Source organism: Macaca nemestrina, chromosome 16 (genome assembly GCF_043159975.1).
Source record: "Macaca nemestrina isolate mMacNem1 chromosome 16, mMacNem.hap1, whole genome shotgun sequence".
Taxonomy (NCBI): Eukaryota; Metazoa; Chordata; class Mammalia; order Primates; family Cercopithecidae; genus Macaca; species Macaca nemestrina.
The window spans coordinates 99,795,011-99,813,202 of NC_092140.1; the positions used below are offsets into that span (position 1 = coordinate 99,795,011).

Below are 18,192 nucleotides of genomic sequence, written 5' to 3' on the forward strand. Positions count from 1 at the left end.
TTATTCATTTCGTTGGGAGCAAGGACAAAAATGTAAATCTACACCTGGCTTATCAAAATTGCCAAAAAAAGAGTGCTCTGCCTTTTAAAAAAGCATTATGATTTTGTAAAGACATTGGTTTCCAATTTAATATTTGGAAAAGGTGTCATTTTCATATTCCTACTCAGATGCTAGTGTTTTGGGTTTTTTTCAGGGGGAATTTATTTAAAAAGGTTTTGCTCTTTTTTTCCACAAATATCATTTCAAACACAAAGAACCCAAAGAGGCACCTCAAAATGCCTGTAAAATTATTGCTTTTCTTTCTCTAAGTCAGGCAGGCGAGGCTACGGACAGGAAGAGATTTGGTAAGTAAATTACAGTTTTGTGATTGCTCCCGCTACCGTGACTGCATGTCCGTGAGTGCCAGTCAACGAGACAATCGTCTCTCACACTCTGGTAGCAGTCGCTCAACCTGCCACACTGAGGAAGAATGCCACGCTGAAGACACAAGGAAAACAAGTCAGTCCAGTCTAGAGAACAACATTCAGGGAAACAGAGTACCAACACCTTCTTAGAAGATGGAAATAAAAAATAACTCCATCGGCGCTACCTCGCCAAGGAGCATGTTGAAAGTCCAAAATAGCACCACCCATCAGTGTCTCAGGTCCTGTGGCAGCATCTGAGTCACTTACCACAAGGAAACAATGAGTTTCAAACTACTTCTATACATCAAAAGAGTACATGGATAAAATAAAGAGCTATACAAACAACTGATGAACATAAACTACTAGGTTTGTTACATCTAAATGAAAAAAAAAAGGGGGGACTCAGCCTCTGCAAGTAGTCGGGAGCTGTGTGAGTGAAAAGGCAGGAGTGGACCGGTTGTGTGAGTGCGGTGGGAGTCTGAGCTGTGGAAGACACTGTTGTAGCGAACCAGGCTGAAGGCCCACCTGTCAGGGTTGGAAACGTGGATTCAGACAGTGTGAAATTCTGAGCGTTTTCACCTGAGTCAGAATGATTAAAAACTGGGTTGATGATACCTATTTGTCCACGGTAAAATCTCTAAAGGAAGGCTTAGAGTCCCATAGTTTCTTCTTATACTTGATGATTTACACAGAAAAAAATCCCATATATGATACCATGACCTCATCAATACCCATACACCGTATGTAATACAAATGGAGGTGCTACGATTAAAAAAAGGGGAGGTAACTGATTCTTCGGGAGCGGAGCTCACTGCTGCCCAGTGGAGTCAGGGAGGCAGCGTGTGTCTCATCGTTCTTCTTGCGGTTCACTTCCTTGGGGACTGGAAGTCTTCCCTTAGGAAGCCTTCCCTCCATGTTCTGGTTTGGAAATGGTTCTTGACTGACCCAGTCAAAGAGTTCTGGGTAATAAACCATTTTGAGAATCTTAGTCTTGGGCTTCTCCCTCTCTTCAGTCCAGGGAGACCAACATGTCTCCTCTCTACACTCGGCAGGAATCGGCGGCTCGGGGCCCCGTCAGCGAGCAGCCAAGAGGCGCGCACGCCCCGACACCCTGCACCTGCACCCCAGGCGCCCTGCTCGCTGTGCTGCCCCCACTGCGCCGCTCTTTGTAATATCTTTAAGAAAGTTTGTTAAAAGATTGTTATATCAAAAGGAATGATTTTTTTTTTAATTCTTGGTAATTATTGCTTTCTAGAAAGGCTGTAATTATGTTCCAGCAGTTAGTGTTCCTTCATTCATCCAACACAGCAAAGGCCAATTATGTATCAGGTACCATTCTCGGCATGTCATAGTGGGTAACAAAACGAGTAATCTATCACATAAGGAAGACAGACATTAGAAAATGCAAACAAATACATGTTTAAAAAAACCTACCAATTATGATCAGTACAATGAAAGAAAAAGAGAATTAGAATAATGGGGGCAACTAGTGTGTACAGGATGGTGAGGGAAGGTCTCTCTGAGGTGACGTTTAAGGATTGAAGGATGAGAAGGAACTAGCCAGAGGAAAGGGTTACTTATGTATGTGGTACCTAAGCAGGTGTGGACAGAAGAACTTTTCAAACAGAAGTTAAAACAAGAAGGCTCTGAAGTGGTAGATACCTGGTTTTATTCTTGAATAAACCTGGGTTTATTCAAGAAGGCATTTGTGGGTATGGCACAATTCACCGGGGAACACTGGTAGGAAACGTGGTTGCAAAGATAGGTGGGGGCCAGACAGTGCAGGGTCTAGTTGCAGAAAAAATGCTCCTTTCATCTTTAAAAGGAAATGTCATTGAAGAGTTCTGAAGAAGGGAGTTAATGGTTTGACAACAACATGAATGTTAGTTACGTGCCAAGTCCTCTACACAGACTAATTTTACAGATGAGATGACTAAGGCCAGAAAGGCCTCAGCTGAACTGAGAGTTCATATCAGCAGTTCATACTGGCTCATCAGTAGCAGAGCTAGGGTTCAAATACAGGGAGTGTGGGTCCAGAATCCGCCCTCTGAACTGCTGCATTATACTGTCAATGCACTGTCAACAACGGAGCACTACCACTTAATAGGAGAAATGGCATCTCCTACATTTCAATGTATAACTTTACTAATAAAATTCAACTTTTAAAAAATACGTTTATACACACAAACTGTGTACATGTATATTGAATTAACTACATCATTTGTGGTCTGACTTGTGGTTAGTCTTGGTGTTTTTCTAAATGGCTTTTATGATCTATTATTATTTCTTTTTCTAATATGTTCAAAAAGTTTTTCTGTTTTAATGTGCCTTTCAAACAACTGGTTTAAAGCAACATGTTTCTGCCTATTTGTACAATTCCACATTATTCTAACATTGGGGTGTTTTAATTCGCAATGAATGTATACATTTCACTCAAGAGTCTCTACTTTCAAACTCTGTATTAAATAGCACATTTTTCAACTTATGCTAACAATAAAATTTTTAGTTTTCTATTATTATGTTCTGAGATTAATATAGACTTGTGCCTTTGTCATTACTTACCATGCATATCTTTATTTCTAGTACACACTGAACTTTCCTAGACACACACATTTTTGAGTGGTTATTTGAAAAATATACTCTCTTATATATCCCTAAATGCCATGTAACCTATTAAATTACATTGCTGTAATCTATAATTTTTGCTCATTATTTAAAAATTTTTGTCATAATCTGATAGAAAATGTCAAGGTGTGGCCGGGCACAGTAGCTGTAGCTCATGCCTGTATCTCAGCACTTTGGGAGGCAGAGGCGGGTGGATCACTTGAGGTCAGGAGTTTGAGACCAGCCTGACCAACATGGTGAAACCCAGTCTCTACTAAAAATACAAAAAATTAGCTGGGCATGGTGGTGTGAGCCTATAACGCCAGCTGCTCAGGAGGCTGAGGCAGGAGAATCACTTGAACTTGGGAGGTGGAGGTTGCAGTGAGCCGAGATCGTGCCATTGCACTCCAGCATGGGCAACAGGGAGAGGCTCCGTCTCAAAAAAAAAAGAGTCAAGGTACACATTTCTATTTCTTTTTGTACAATTGGCAAACTGAAGAGACTATTAGTTCTCTGCTGTATTTTCACTACTTTAATCCTTCTGCTATAATAAAATATGTTTCAGTCTTTTGAAATAAACTGTATCTGATACTATGATGATAACTTCTATATTCCAACAGATACAGGAGACTTCAGACTGGTAGTTCACCAACTTTCTTCTCCCCCTAAATACTGAGGAATATGATGGATTTCTTCAGAAAATGAGGAAATACAGTTAGGTGATTAAGAATAAAGCTGAAAAAATCAGGAATGCCACTAGCTATTAGTTATGTAACCTTAGCCTCCATTTCTTCATCTATAAAAATATGGATAAAAATAATGACAATCTAATGTTGTCAGACAGACTAAAAGTGACTTACATGAAAGGCTTTAACAAGATGCTTGATATATAAAAGTCATAAATACATTATAATGAAAATTAAGATGGCAGCTCACACTATAATCTGTTAACAATGATTCACTACTGCAGTGATTCTTAAGTAAAAACTTCTGGGGCTGGGGGTTCAGGGGATGGGACTCATGCATGATTGGATAAGGCCCGCAAGATGAACTTTCTATACCTCCCATGAGATGCCCCTAATTGTCTATGATCAGTTTCTAGCTTCTAGTCTACGCCTGAAAGCTATCAGCAACATTTCTTAAAAAATTAAACAAAAATAAACATTTCTTATAGAAAATCAAAAGAAAGGCATACAGAAAGTGAAATTTACCTGAAATCCTACCTCACAAAGTTAGATCATTATGAACATTTTGTTGGACACAGTTCCAGATTTCTCTAAATCTACATTTTTTACATGTAATCTAAACATTTTATCAAGGCTCTTTTGATTCCTGTTTTTGTTTACTCAACAGTGAATAAATCTCTTGGCCTCTCTCTCTGTATACATATAGAAATTGGTTTAGCAGTTGGATAGCACTATGGCATTTGTCCTGTTTTACTTAATCAATCCCGTACCATGACTGTTTATTTCTGAGCCAGAACTGTTTCAGAACACTGTTAAATAACAGTGGTGCTAGAACATTAGAAGTATATAAAAGCTGCTGATTTGGGATATAAGATGAAACAGGGGATATATACTTTCGATGCTTGGAAGTTTCCTTTTCTTATTTTATTAAGAATTTCAACCAGAAATGAACACTGACATTCACCAAATATTGAATTTTGTGTTATATTTATGACTACTAAGATAACCATAAGGTTATCTACCCTGCACTATTAATAAGATGAATTTTGTTAAGAGGTTTCCAAATATGGAATCATCCACACATTCTTAAAATGCACTTCACTGACTTAGACCTTAAGTTCACCCGGAACTTATTTGCTAATATTTTATTTAAGACATATGCATAAATATTTACAGATGATAATGGTTTAGGGTTGAGGCATTTTCTTTATCAGGTTCTATGTCAGTGTTACGCTTTCTTCCTATAAAGTTATTAAGGAAATGTTTCTTCTTTTACACAACTCTAGAACAATTTACATAATGTAGGATTATTTGTGTGAGGATTTGAAGCAACAGTGACACTACCTGCATTTTGTACATTTCTTAGAGGCAGTCCTGTGACAAATGTCTTTCTTCCATAGTTACTGATATATTTATTGACCTTTTCTAGGGCCAATTGTGGTAATTTGTACTTTATTTTAAAATGCTCACTCAATCCAGAGCTCCATAGAACATCTAAATAGCATAATAAATTACTAAAGAAATTGAAATGATAGTCAAAAGTCGTTCAACCGACCGAGTATGGTGGCTCACGCCTGTAATCCCAGCACTTTGGGAGCTGAGCCGGGTGGATCACAAGGTCAGGAGATTGAGACCATCCTGGCTAACATGGTGAAATCCCATCTCTACTAAAAATACAAAAAAAAAAAAAAAAAATATTAGCCAGGCGTGGTGGCAGGCGCCTGTAGTCCCAGCTACTCAGGAGGCTGAGGTAGGAGAATGGCGTGAACCCGGGAGGCGGAGCTTGCAGTGAGCTGAGATCCGGCCACTGCACTCCAGCCTGAGCGACAGAGCAAGACTCCGTCTCAAAACAAACAAACAAACAAACAAACAAACAAACAAAAAATCAATCATCCAGCCTCAGTTCAGTGCACCAGAATAAGAGTTTTACAGACGGACTTCTACCTTTTTTTTTTTTGAAACAGGGTCTCACTCTGTCACCCAGGCTGGAGTGCGGTGGTGTGATCTTGCCTCACCACAACTTTAGCCTCCCGGGATTAACGATCCTCCCACTTCAGCCTCCTGAGTAGCTGAGACCACAGGTCTGCATCACCACGCCTGGCTAATTTCTGCATTTTGTTTTTTTTCTTTTTGTAGAGACGGCATTTCACCATGTTGCCCAGGCTGGTCTTGAACTCCAGGGCTCAAGCAATCCTCCCACCTCGGCCTCCCAAAGTGCTGGGATTACAGGCATGAGCTGCCGAGCCTGGCTGACTTTTACTAACTTTCAAGGAACAAATAATTCCTATATTATACAAACTATTCCAGAGACTAAAAGTGTCTTCTGAGGCTAATATAATCATGATAACAAAACAGGATAAAGGTAATATATAAACAGAAGATTACTGACCAAACTTATTTGTGAAAAAAGACAAAGTATTAGCAAGGGAATCTACCAGTAAATGAAAAAAAAAAAAAAAAATCCTGACAGTAGTGTTGGTCCCACTGCAAGGAGGGTTCAACATTAAAAACAAAAGAAAACCGTATGAATGTAATTTACCATATTAATGGATTAAAGGCAATAACCACATGGTCATCCCAGAGGATGCAGAAAAAGCATTATCTATTATGGATTTAGAAACAAACAACTTAACCAGGCATAGAAGGGAACATCTTTAACCTTATATTTAACTAAAACCCCAGAGTAAATATCATATCTAATAGTGAAACTTAAGAATTCTCCTTCAAGACAGAAATAAGTCACTTCTATTATATTTGCCAATGTATTAGTGAGTAAGTCCTAACTATTACTATATGGCAAGAAGAAAATGCATTTCATGGATTCCAATGTATACTTTTCTTTTTAAATCTTAGAATTTCTGAAAGCAGATATGTCTCATAACCTCTGTGGTGTGACAGTGAACTGGAGCATGTTTTCTTTCTTAGTGGTACATAAAACAATGGTGCAGCTTTCACTGCAGAAAAAAGACATCATACTGTATGATGTGTTTAGGAAAGATTTTGAATATATCGGTCTCCCAGGTGGGAAGCTATTGAGGAATTTTAAATAGGGGAATGACATGATGTGATTTAGTTTTTAGAGAGATCATTTTGTTTGCAGTTATTAGATCAAACAAACACAAGACAACAAGAGAGGAAGATCACTGGGGAGTTTCTGCAGTAATCCAAGTGGCCTGAATTAGAGTAGTGGTGAAACGGTGAGAAGTAAGGCCATGAGGCAATTACTGGAGTCTGAGAAATTTGACTGTGTAAAATGTGGGGTCTAGTTACGGGTAGGGTAAATAGATATTAATGAAATGGACAAGGCGAATCTCTACAACTAGCAATCCCCATGCCCATCTGGGCAATCCAAATCCATTTTCTGGCAGCAGAATATTCTGAAATCTCCTTGTTAGATGGCAAATGATTTACTGGATTGATCCAGGGACACTGGGCTAGAAGTCCAGAATCACTGCCAAATCTGCCCTTCCTTTCATGGATTCCTGCCCTTGAAAATAAGCACTACAGTTGACTCTTCTTTGAGAAAAAATACCAGGCAGATGATAAGGACCAATTGCCAATTGTGCTTTATTCAAATTTGAGTTACAATAAGGTCTCACGATAGCTGGATCTGAGATGTTTTGAAGGGAAGAGATGACAAAAAAAGTCCACTTATTCATTCACTAAGTTATTTATGGGCATCCAATCACCGTGTGACATTCTGGATAGTGATGATAAAGGAGTAAACAAATTGGATAAAGCTCTTAATCCTCATGTACTTACTTAATATTCACAGAGCGACTTGAAAAGTGAAATGTACTTAATGAACATTTACTATGTGCCAGTCTTCACATCAATCTCTACCCAAAGGAAAAAACAAATAGGTCTGGCCCCATTTTATAGCTGAGAAAAGTGACAGAGAGGTTAATGCTTCCCACGGTAACATAATTAAGTGGTAGAACCAAGATGCAAACAAACCTCAGGTCCACTATAATAGGGGCTTAATTTTTCCTCTTTGGCCCATGATGATTAAAAAAAAAATTATTCAAGGATACATAACCCAAGATTTTCTATCGCTCCCTACCATGCGCAACCCTTTCCTATTTTTCTTCTGAATTTCTCATTTTGTTGTTCTTTATTTCACTCTACCTTTTATTTTTGGATTTCCCTTAGCCCCTCTTTAGCATCAAGGTTCAGACATTTGTTTTTGTTTTTTGTTTGTTTTTCAGACAACATTTGATTTTACCATCTAGTGTTAACCAGAAGAGGGAAAAAAACAGAAAACCAATCAAGGAAGAGAGGGCCCAAAGGATGAATATTAGGAATTCCAAATTTCTGACTCCACATTCTAAGGACTACAGCTGTGTACCAGTAAGTTTACTCTAGTAAGACAGAAAGTTAGCCATGATGGAAGTGTTCAACCAGTGTCAGGAGGGTTGTCTGCCCCGGATATTACCAAGAATCACTACAGCAGCTAAGAGACTGGAATTGTCTGTTGCTGCTAAGATGCCTTCCAACTTTAAGGCCTATTAGTCTGTGAAATTAGGGAAAACAAAAAATGACCTTTATTTCAAATGGTTCAAGATGTTTACATAAACAGATGTTTAAACTAATGAGCTTTCAAAAATTAGCAGTCTGTCTTCCCACCTTCTATATTTTTGTTAAATAGGCATCTTAAACTACAATGACCTGAATTACAAGCCTGTCTGTGATTGAAAAGACTGGAAATTAGAATAGAAATTGATTTTAGAAATTCACCCATCTATTTGAGAACAGAGAGGAATCTTCAGAATACGTACCTAATTAAAAGTATTATACTTTTAGTAAGATAAAAATCTGGAGGCAAGGTATATATAAATTAACTAATAAAAAATAGACATAGGTCGTATAACAAAGTGATCACTACTAAAAGCGAAGGTAAAATCCAGTTGTACTGGGGGAGTAGGAGACTTTAATAAACGAACATTTCTTTCAATAGTTAATTCAATAACGGTCACTGATTTTACATCTATTTGTATTGAGGAAACTTCTCATTTTATTAAATCTTAAAAAAAATTCCTGTATGTTGATTCGAACAACATTTATAAAAATGTACACAAGATCTTGAACTTCTGGATTGAGCTGATTTTGAAGTATGGTTCGCTGCTTGTGCTTGTTTCTGCAGGAAGACTTACTTTTGTTCTCTTATTTGACCATTTCTCATTTGCTTGTATCCAGTAAAGAGATATGGTCATCAAACTGAAAAAGATTTAATGAAAGCTTTATGTGGACAAGGGCACCAATGACTTAAAATAGGTTTAGATATAACAGCTTTAGCTAAGAGAAAATCTTATCTAATATATTCCATCTTTAAAGATTCAGGTACTTTTGCAAATCTTCAGAAGTCTGGAAAATAACTCTAAAACCTGACTCTATTACTAGAAAGTTAGACTGCAATATTAATTTTTATGGTTTTTTTCACAGTATAATTCAGAGTATTCTGAAACTCTCTTTGGAAAAACCATTTCCTGGTATTCTGATATGAATATATTTGTTTTGCTAATGTGAAAGTCTAAAGGTCAAAAGAGAAAAACTGAGGGGTCACCATTAATATCATATTAAATCAAGTAATAGCTTATGTAAGATGCAGGCGGAGATATGAAAAGTTCTTGTCTCCATATCAGTCCCGGTTCTGGGAAACACACTGCTGTGGATGACATTATATTTTGCTTATAAAAATGGGAGAAGTTATATCAAATATATAATGATGTATCACATCAATTGTGCTATGAATGGAGAAAAACTCAGATAACCCTCTACTTCAAGTCAGTTTCCAGGGTCACAGAAAAACATCTTAAAGAAACCCTATTTAAAACAAAATCTTGATAATTTAGAATAACCATTCTCGATTGGTGAGATGTTTGACTAAGTAATATGCAACCAAATGATATAATATTTTTATCAACTTGTAACCTACCCATATAAACATATATGCTATTTGCAATTCTGACATTTAATAAAATGAAGTGGGCCACTTTTTTATTTAATAATAATAAAACAGTACATTGTGCATGCTCAGTAGCAAAATTAAGCAAACATGGCATATACCTAAAAGCCAAATGGGTTGTTTATAATCAGTTTACAGAAGGAAAATTGTCCAGTTGGTCATTTAAGTAAGAATACTTTAAAATAAGCACAATAGTCATAATGTTAACTAAAATTAATACAAATCTCATTTAAATTTGCCTTAATCAGTTGTTACCAAACCCATGTTTTATCTGCAAGCCTAAATTTTATGGTTGCAATCTTAGGTATTTTATTAGCTACCCAATTAAGTTAGTTACAATTAGAATAAATCCTTGGAGTTCCCAACAAACAAAGCAAATCTCAAGTCATGAGCATTAATTAAACCTAACAACTAAAAAGCATTTTTCCTTCAAAAAGCTCTGTTTTCAACAGACTTAACAGGTTCCCAACTCTCATTTCAGGGAAGCTACTACAGCACAGATAAGGAACAATAGTGAGAACAGAGGTCTAGAATGCAGACTGCTCTTTCCCACGGTTCCATGACTGTTGCTCTGCCTCTTTCAGTCTATGGGTAATTTCAGGGTCCTTTCTGCTTGGTTTTTCTTTTCTAAAGAATTTACTGATGCCTCTGTTTAAAAAGAAAGAAAGTGTATATATATATATGGCTGTTTTTAAAAAATAACAATCACCCTTTACCAACATAAAATATACTAAACCACATAAATATTACATGTGAGTTTTAACAACACATTAAATAAACATTTTCTTCAGTTTTATGATCCAGATTAAAACACTTTTTCCCTCTGATTGTAACAATAAGGTACGTTAACTACAAACTAGTCCAACAATTTGAAAGGTATAGAAGGAAGAAAGTGAAACTTTCCTGAAATTCTACCACCATTATACAATCCCTCCTAACCACTATTCAAAATGATTTTATTATCAATGTCAAAAAGTTTGCATAAAACATTAAGGTTCTATAATTTGGGGCTGAGTATTTTCTAGTACAATGGCTTCCAAACCTTTTTCAATACAACCCACAGGAAAATTTAATATTACGTAACACATTTAATATTACATGATAATAATGACAAATATGTATATTTTGTCAAAAGTTTCATGAAACAGTAATTACCCTTAACATATATGATACACTCTCATATTTATTCTGATTCATTAAAAACAACAACAAAAAAAAAAACTGTGTCGTGTGATTTCCTGATTTGTTTATGGCTTATAATCTGCAATTTAAAAATCACCGACCTAGAGGAAAAACCCTAAATTCCATAGTCCAGCTTTGCTACAGTTCTCTGAATAACCATAATGAAGTTATTTAGCCTCTTTACTTCTCAGTTTTTCCACTTACTAGTAGTAGAGTTGAGCAGACAATAAGAAAATATACCTCAAACAAAAACAAAAATGTCATATAACATGGACAAATATTAGTATCAGTAAGTAAAACACATGAGGTGTTTTTTTACTTTGCCACTCAAATAAAAAGAATCAGACTCAAAATTCCTTAATAATTCATCATGCTATCATCAATACACAGTAAGAGGGCTTGATAAAGTGTGCCCTATGAAACTGAGTTTGAGTCAATGGCTCACTCCAAGATTTTAATCCTATTTAATAGTTGCTAGGAAACCAACATATCCTTCATCAAGGACACATGAAGTCCCACTAAGAGATTCCAAACTACCCAGTATAATTAAAATAAACTGCAGACCAGCAGCACTATCAGATTTAAAAAGCAATAATAAATCAGGCTGAGCAAGGTTGTTGGTGCCTGTAATCCCAGCACTTTGGGAGGCCAAGGCGGAAGAACTGCTTGAGCCCAAGAGCCCAAGAGTTTGAGACCAGCCCGGGCAACACAGCAAGACCTCGTCTCTACCAAAAACAAAACAAAACTTATTGTTTTGTTTTGTTTTTTTCAAAATATTATTTTTTTCAAAATAAGCTTGACATGAGTAGCACATCTCTACTGAAACACTCCCAAAGGAAATATCTAGAGATTTCCTAGAAAGTTTTACTATGACATTAAAAATCACTATTTTGAATTAGTTAAGAGCAGGAGTGGCCAACCAGCAGATGGCTGCAATAGTTAAAATACTCCAAATTTCTATACAATCTTGTAATTGAGCTTGAAAACAATAATAAAAACACTACAATGAAGAGTTATAGTATATCTCACTTAACATTCTATGCCATTTAGTAAAACAGGACTATGATACGCACTGTGTGCCTGCTAGTTCCAAGTTAACTACCGCTATGATAAATAGTTACTGCATTAAGGTAACTATTAAAATGAAATTTTGGATATCAGATACTTTAAAACATGGAAAACATTAATAACCATATGAGAATGTGATACAGACTGTGATGGTTGATTTAAGGTGTCAACTTGACTAAAGAATACCCAGACAGCTGGTAAAGCATTATTTCTGGGTATTTCTGTGAAGGTGTTTCCGGAAGAGACTGGCATTTGAAAGAGTAGACTGAAGTGGAAAAATCCACCTTCAAGTAAAGTACATCGATGGATGCCATCTTATTAGGTGAGGGCCCAGATGGAACAAAAAGGCAGAGGAAAGGCAACTTCTCTTTCCTCTGGAGCTGGGATACTTTTCTTCTCCTGCTCTTGGAAACCAGAACTCTCCATTCTCTGGCCTTTGGACTCTGGGGCTTGTACCAGCAGCACCCCTGGCTTCTCAAGCCTTTGGCCTCTGACTGAGAGTTATGCCATCAGCTCCCTCGTTCTCGGGCCTCTGGATTTAAACCAAACCATGCTACCAGCTTCCCTGTTTCTTCAGCTGGCAGGTGGCGTGTCATGGGACTTCTCAGCCTCCATAATTGCATAAGCCAATTTCTCTAGTAAATGCCCTGTCATCTATCTACCTCCCTACCTCCCTATCATCCATTCATCCATCTACCTATCTATCCTATTGATTCTGTTTCTCTGGAGAACTCTAATACATGTACTTTACAAAAATTAATGGCTAATAGGCCAGTCATATAACTACTACTCTACTTTCTATTAATTTTCTTAGAAAATACATCAAAACCAAGTCTTTAATACTTAGATGTTGATTTAAGTATAAATCATTCCTGTGGTCTGATACAGCTTTATGAATACTTTCAACAAAAAGCATTAAATACAGCCAACACTAAGTACATTAGAAAATTTATTTACAAAATGGCTGTGTGTGATGGCTCACGCCTGTAATCCTGGCACTTTGGGAGGCCGAGGCAGGAGGATCTCTTGAGCCCAGGAGTTCAAGACCAGCCTGGGCAACACAGTGAGACTCTGTCTCAAAAAAAAAAAAAAGAAAAGAAAAGAAAAAGAAAGAAAAGAAAATTATTTTAAAAAATGAAAGCAGCCCCAAAATGAGCAACTATGAGCTAGAAATTAGAGATGGTCTCCAACTTACAATGGCGTGACTTATAATTTTTTGTCTTTTAAGATGATGTGAGAGCAATATTCATTCAGTTAAAAACTGTACTTCCAGTACTCATACAACCATTGTTTTTCATTTTCAGTATAGTATTCAATAAATCACATGAGATACTCAACACTTTATTATAAAATAGGCTTTGTGTCAGATGATTTTACCCAACTGTAGGCTGATTGAAGTGTTCTGAGCGTGTTAACATGCTAAACTAATCTCTGATGTGTGGTAGGTAAGGTATATGAAATGCATTTTAGACTTAAAATATTTTCAACTTATGAGGGGTTTATTGAGATGTAACCCCATTGTTAAGTCAAGGAGCATCCATAAATATATTATGACAAGTAACAGATTGGTGAGTTAAATGCAGTGTAAAACTGAAATATAAGAGTTCCAAGATCAGAACAGTTAGTATGTTTAGAAGAAGGTAGGCATTGCCATCTTATCTGCAATTAAAGAATTTACTCAGAAGGAACCTTAAGACGTTTTTGAAGAAAGTGAGGGATGTATATGAACTATGATACTAATGTTCCAACCTTAAGATTAAAGAAAAAAATTGGGAAAAATAAGTAACATAAAGAGAACATCAGAACAAACAGGAAAAGGGTCAGCAAATAGGTTTCATTGAGTGAAACAAAAATATTGCATATAAAAATAGAGCAATAAAAGAGATCAATAGGTCAATATCATTAGTTGAATGGTCTTTGAACTGACTAGTAAGAGCTGAGTTCTTTTGGGTAGCAAGAGGGAAGCAGCTGAAAAGATTTAAAATGCAGTATAGATGGGGGAAGCTTTTGTACATCACTTCACTGCAGTAAATCATAGTAGAGATAAAAGGGTACTAAAAAGAAATGCAAAAGGATATGCATGTGTCTGTAGATATGCATAAGCATTAGATAAAATCAGAAATAACCTTGGAAGCCACTTTGTTTCTGTTACAAGTAAGCTAGTTCATTCATTCAACAAACATAGGCAATACTATATACACAAATTGTGTATTTTATTAGGCATTGGGAGGGATACAAACACAGAGTTAAGACATGGTCTTTGCCCTCAGGAGTTTATAATCAAATAGATTACCATATTACCAAAACTAGTAAGTGCCCCATAGGTGGTTCAAAGCAGCTGTAATAGGATTTTAGATGTAAACATTCTCATTTTCAGCTAGGGTTACTAGAGAGAGCTTTAATTTCAAAGCTATGAAGATGAAGGGGGGAGGGGATTCAGGCAGGCAGGGCAACCTCTGGGTTGGCTAGAAAATGAGCTTAAGGAGTGAGATAGGGAAAGAAAAGAAGATTGGAGCTGGACTACATATCAGTCTTCACTTAGATTCACAAATACCAGCATATTTGACAGTGTGTTTCAATTTTCTTTTTGTAGAGACGGGGTCTCACTATGTTGCCCAGGCTGGTCTCTAACTTCTGGCCTCAAGCAATCCTACCTTGGCCTCCTAAAGCGCTGGGATTACAGGCATAAGCCATCATGCTTTGCCTCAAATTTTTAATTTATCACAGAATTCTTCCCAGTAAAAGACATATTAACTGACTCTGAAATTTATTTCACAAACAGAATGAGAAAAGCATTTCTATCTTTTTTAAGTTTTATAAAAAATAGTTTGAAGTTCTACTGAAATCAGTTCTACTGCAAGAGGCCAGGCTGGGCTTAGTGGATTATCCCTGTAATCCAGCAATTTGGCAGGTCGAGGCAGGTGGATCTCTTGAGGTCAGGAGTTGGAGACCAGCCTGGCCAACATGGCAAAACCCTGTCTCTACTAAAAATACAAAAATTGTCCGGGTGTGGTGGTACACACCTGTAATCCCAGCTACTTGGGAGACTGAGGCAGGAGAATCACTTGAACCCGGGAGGCGGAGGTTCAAGTGAGCTGTGATCATGCCATTGCAGTACAGCCTGGGCAACAGAGTGAAGACTCCATCTCAAAAAAAAGAAAAAAAAAAAAAATGAGGCCACATAGCTGCAGTTAGCGAACCCGCCTAGATGCTCTCAAAATGGTGACAACGCAGGCTTCAGTAGTGAAAACCCGCTCATACCTTTGTCCATGTATTTTAACTCTATCTAGAAAGGAAGACTACTTTTTCAGAAACAGTTCAGATACAATTGCCAAATCAAACCTGCGCATCTACAAAATAGTATCAATACAACTTTGATGCATCATGTCTTGTTATCTGACTGGACTAAGAAAAATCACCAAACTGAATCCAATCAGGCTAAGACTTCAAACTTTTCTTTATTATGAATCACTTAAACATATTTTCTCCCAGTGTCTTTTATTGTGGTAAAATCCACGTAACATAACATTTATCAACCATTTTAAGTGTACAGTTCAGTATTAAATGCACATTCATAATGTTGTGCAACCACCATACATCTCCAAACTCTTTTCATCCTGCAAAACTGAAACTCTGTATCCATTAAACAATAACGCCCGGTAACTGCCCCACCCACTCAGCCCTAGCAACCACCATTCTACTTTCTGTTTCTGTGAATCTGACTGCTCAGGTACCTCATGAAAGTGGAATCATACGGTACTTATCCTTTTGTGACTAGCTTATTTCATTTAGTATAATGTCCTCAAGGTTCATCCTTGTACATATGTCAGAATTTCCTTCCCCAAAAGAAACTGTGTAATTTTTATTTTACATACAGAGTCTTACTCTGTTGCCCAGGCTGGAGTGCAGTGGCACAATCACAGCTCACTGCAGCCTCAAACTCCTGGGCTCAAGTGACCCTCCCACCTCAGCCTCCCAAGTAGCTGGGACCACAGGTGCATGCTACCACACCCAGCTAATTTTTATGTTTGTGGAGATGGGGTTTCACTATATTGCCCAGGCTGAGTGTCCTTCCTTTTTTAAGATTGAATAATATTCCATTGTATGTACATACCCATTTTGTTCACCCATTCATCCACTGATGAACACTCGGGTTGCTTCTACCTTTTGGCAAGCTACTGAGAAGAATGCTACTATAAACATGCATTTACAAATACCTCTCTGAGACTCTGCTTTGAATTATTTGGGGTGTATACCCAGAAGTGGAATGGCTGGATCACATGGTAATCTTATTTTTAATTGTTTTAGAAACTACCACTGTGTGTTTCCACAGCAGCTGTATTATTTTACATTCCTGACAACGGTGTTAAAAAGTTCAATGTATCTTTACTTGTTTCCACAGTATTTCCCACTTAGTCAGCTTTATAATACGAGGTAAAATTCTTAGACTGCTTAAACCCAATACTCCTATTTTGGTAACAGCAGGGAGAGAGGAGGAAAGGACAGAGCAAAATAACTTACCTCACATTATTTTAACTTGTGCTTCTTGTTTATTCACTTATATAGAATAATTTTTTTTTTTTTTTTTTTTGAGACCGAGTCTGGCTCTGTCACGCAGGCTGGAGTACAGTGGCACAATCCCGGCTCACTGCAAGCTCCGCCTCCCGGGTTCACGCCATTCTCCTGCCTCAGCCTCCCTAGTAGCTGGGACTACAGGCGCCGCCACCATGCCCGGCTAATTTTTTTGTATTTGTTTTAGTAGAGATAGGGTTTCACCATGTTAGCCAGGATGGTGGTCTCAATCTCCTGACCTCGTGATCCGCCCGCCTCGGCCTCCCAAAGTGCTGGGATTACAGGCGTGAGCTACTGCACCCAGCCGAGGATGAATAATTTTATGTGTGAACTTGGCTGGACCATAGTGCCCAGATATTTGGTCAAACATTATTCTGAATGTTTCTGTGAAGGTGCTGTTGGATGAGGTTAACATTTAAATCAGTGGACTTTGAGTAAAACACATAAGGACTACCCTTCTTAACACGGATATGCCTCATTGAATCAGCTGAAAGCCTTCATGGAACAAGACTGACCTCCCCTGAGCAAGAAGGAATTCTGCCAGCAGACTGTCTTTGGACCAGAGCTAAACCTTCCTCCTGGGTCTCCAGCCTGTAGCCTGCTCTGCAGATTCCGGATTTACCAAGCTTCCACAACTGCATGTGCCAATTCCTTAAATAAATCATTCTCCATCTATGTATAAACACCTTGTTGGTTCTGTATCTCTGGAGATGCAGTATCCTGAGCAGTATAGACGGTAATACCAGAACCAGGACTATAGCAGACGGGTAGTCAAACTATTTTCCCTTCCCAAGGAGGGAAGGGGAATAAACAAAGAAAGGGGAAGAGAGTCGTCAAGGGAAGGAACAAAGCTAACGCAACAGACATAACTTTGTTCTCATTTATCTCTAGTGGACACAGACAAATTAAGTGTATAAGCAACAACTTACATATACATATTTTAATGATCTAAAACTAAAAAGTTTGGTTTGGATCAATAAATTACTTCACAAAATAAATACTGCCTATGTTTCTCTTCTGGTCCATATTTCTTAAAACACTCATACATTTACACTGATTACGACTCTCAGCCCAAAAAGACTTCCAGAATTAAGAAATCTCTATTTTCCCACCAAGGATGACAGATTTCAGTTACTGATTTGCTACTATGTGATGATTAATAGCAACCAGATAAATCGTTATTTATTAAATAGGATTGTTAATTTTAAAAGCTCAACTATACATATCAAAGAACTTCATAACTCTACCATCTCAAACCAGTATTTCTATTAATTAACAAAGCCAATTTTATTAAACAAAAACATCAGTAACATTCCAGAGTATTATTAAAATGGTGTTTTTAGGGTGTCTGTGCCAATTATCCACCTTAATATGAAGTTTCTTGTGGCATGTCAGCACCTCAACCAACTGGTCCAATTCATAGCATTAGAAGTCTATGAAGAGAGTTAAGGTCAGCATTGTCACATTTGATCTAAATCCGACTAAACAGGAGTAAAGAATATAATGAACTATTAATTTTTGTTTTGATAGGGTAAATATTTCATATGCAACTAACAACAAATATTTGAGAAGAACAAGTTAAAAAAAATTATGTTATATAGCTTCTGAACAATGTTCTTTTTTTTTCTTTTTGAGACGGAGTCTCGCTCTGTCACCCAGGCTAGAGTGCGGTGGCACAATCTCGGCTCACTGCAACCTCTGCCTCGCGGGT

The 18,192-nt window shown here is 37.3% G+C and overlaps 1 protein-coding gene and 1 pseudogene across 5 annotated transcripts in view; both read right to left on the reverse strand.

The window, feature by feature from the left end:
• The window catches only part of LOC105490223 (cyclin dependent kinase 8), a 150,136-nt gene that overhangs the window by 32,745 nt on the left and 99,199 nt on the right, over window positions 1-18,192 (reverse strand). The window lies entirely within an intron of this gene.
• Window positions 897-8,876, reverse strand: LOC139359150 (neuronal regeneration-related protein pseudogene; annotated as a pseudogene).